The sequence below is a fragment of the Etheostoma spectabile genome, chromosome 13 (genome assembly GCF_008692095.1).
Source record: "Etheostoma spectabile isolate EspeVRDwgs_2016 chromosome 13, UIUC_Espe_1.0, whole genome shotgun sequence".
Classification (NCBI taxonomy): Eukaryota; Metazoa; Chordata; class Actinopteri; order Perciformes; family Percidae; genus Etheostoma; species Etheostoma spectabile.
The window spans coordinates 26,038,329-26,041,202 of NC_045745.1; the positions used below are offsets into that span (position 1 = coordinate 26,038,329).

The 2,874-nt window shown below is 38.2% G+C and overlaps 1 protein-coding gene across 4 annotated transcripts in view; it reads left to right on the forward strand.

The window, feature by feature from the left end:
- Nucleotides 1-2,874, forward strand: part of klhl13 (kelch-like family member 13) — a 36,983-nt gene that overhangs the window by 27,107 nt on the left and 7,002 nt on the right. The gene's annotated exons all lie outside the window — the stretch shown is intronic.

The window sequence follows — 2,874 nt, forward strand, 5'->3', positions numbered from 1 at the left end:
ACCAGTGATGCATTAATCTAATCTGACCACTTTTTTCATTAATGGGTAATCTAACGCATTACTATTTCAAGACCAGTAATCAGATTAAAGTTATGTATCCAGGTCAGTGTGGATTGCTACAGTATTTAGACCCAAGAAGAAAGCAAAAATATATATTTTTAATTTCTTCTTGCATCTTGGGGAGTGATGTCACGTATGCGTCAAGTCACGTTTTCAGCATGACAACAGTTCACGTGTACCAAGCAGAGACATAAAGAACAATGGAGGGAGGAGATAGATGCACGTTTTCTAGCTGGAAATCATAGACTGTATATACAGTCTATGCTGGAAATATAGTCACTATTTAGAGTTTGTGTCAGCAAGGAATGGCAATATTAAAATTTGTTGTACAAACTGTGCAGGTGCAAAGTGCTATCTAGCTACAAAAACACTACATCAAATTGGACAATAACAGATATTCAAAATTAAATTAAATGTAGGTTTTACTACAAGGCGTTATCAGACACCATTGAATTGTAGGTCAGGACCGCTGGGGACACGAACCGTACTGGCAGAGAGGAAGTGAAAAGTTTTATACAATCTGTCAGTGATTTATAAAGGGGTCGTATCAGATTATTATTATTAGTCAGTAATCTGGTGCTTTTAATAGTTTTTAAACATAATTTTGTGACATTTGGACTCACAATTCACCCATCTGGTAAGATAACTTCAATGGGGTGATCTATTTATATCTGTTCATTGTAGTTTAGTTGATGAGTAACCAATCTGGAATCTCTGCACCCGCAACTGTGGACCACAGAGAGGTGCCACCCAATACTTAAATTCAGCTCTGTAACTGCAGTGGAGAGAGGGAGAGGCCACTGTGTGAGCGGTGTTCTCTTCTGTGTTATAATTAGACCAAAAAGAACACGGCCCCGGTTCACTGTCTGTCTACATACTGCCTTTTTCTGCTTTAAGTTTCACTGCCCATTCACTGCATGTGGTTTAGCCTTGATGTTTTTCTGGATGTGCCCAGTCCCTGCATTATATGTGTTTACTCTGGGTAGGTCATACGGGTGTGGTTTTATTGTTACATCCGAACTGCCCAGGTTATAAAAGAAAAGCTTAACAACGTCAAGATGGATATTTCCAGGAGGAACCTTTCTATTTTAACCGGTATACTTTGCATATTTGTTTTGTTACGTAGCTAGACTTCATTCCCCGTTAGGCTTTGTGTGCTTATTCTCAATTATTATCTTTTCAAATGACAAAAATATATTTGACAAATCTCTGTTTACCCAATTGTAAGACCTTTTTATAGGTCTTATACTTATAATTATTATATAATTTAAAAAAATTGTTACAACATTGTATAGGCTACCTCAGTAACAGAATTGAGAGAACAGACATTTTCTTATAAAGTTACTTATAAAGTTAGTTATTAGTCACATGATCATTTGACAATTATTCAATAATTGTCGATAATAATTGTCAAAAAGCAGCACGGATGACTGACAGTAACGTTTGATCCCATTACGGGGTCCCGAGCTCACATGTTGGAATCCCTGCTGTAGGTCAGAGAAGTATGCTACAGAGTGATTATAACCAGATGTCACCAGATACCTGTCCTATTAGGTTTTGGTGAACAGCCTGCAGAAGACAAAAATCATGCCAATTAGAAATAGGACCTTTTCAGCTGATCATAGGAAAATCTAAGAGTAATGTAAAAAAAAAAAAATTAGCCTCTGGTGTCGGTAGGTGAATCAGCAACGTTCAGTGTTCATGCTCATGTTAAAAATAATTTGTTTAATTCCAAATCTCTTTGTAATAACAAGCATTACTTTTTGAGTCTGACCCTGCTCTGCATTCATGTAATTTCACTGCACTTAGTACGAGTATTGTCTTCTAATATGTCTGTTCTACTTCCACTGAGCGGCTGCAATATTTTGTGCACTGCTCAAGGTCACTTTGATGATGGTTGTTGAGCAAGCAGAGTATGGCATTCACTCATTTTCCCCGCTGACATTTCCCCAGGTGGCTCACACTGCTTTGTGGCCTGGAGCATATTGCTGTATTTTGGAACCAGTATGAATTTTTTTCAAGTCATTGAATTAACCAAAGCCTTTTTAAAATATGCTGGGTGTTCAGCTGAGACCACTTATTATCTCTGACCATTGTTAATCCGTTTACCAACCACTTTTTCTATTAGCTGCACTCTGTAAAACAAGATACAATTTTGATTATATCATTCATATATATTTGAATATCTCTACTCCTGTTAAAAAAAAAAATAATAATAACTCTTTATCCTGTTATGTGCAGATGAGATTTCCCCGAGCTGGGAAGATAATATGAAGATCACTTGTCTGTGGCCCATGGTGTTGTGGTAAAATGTCCACCTTCGCTTCCCCTTATGTTTGACGATGGCGTTTGAGGCTAAAAAGTGCAAAGCACACACGCTTGTTGTAATGTTGTAAATTATAACACTTCATTGAGGCTAACGCCTTTGAGGGGAAGATCCCTTGATGCCTAAGTCTACATCCCTCCTGCTGGTTGTCAAACTTGCTCACAACTCACACAGTGAGCACACAAGTTGACTGCTGCTTGTTAGGTCACTCACCTTCGAGCATTACTCATGAATCCCAATGTCCTGTATTCCAGTTGTGCACAGATATTGTAAAACTATTCTCAGAGGCTTTAAGATAAAGGTTCTTACAATCTACCAATTTCCTGTGCAGTTAGTGCAGAGTGCTGGTGGGGTTGTAGGGATGTGTACTGTTAAATCTGTGTTTTAGCTCCCACGCTGAGACCCTCCAAGGCCTCATTTGCTGCTGTTTGTCCTCCTTAGTCTCCTTAGTTGTGTCTTGACCTACTTTCTACTAATACGTTCTTTTT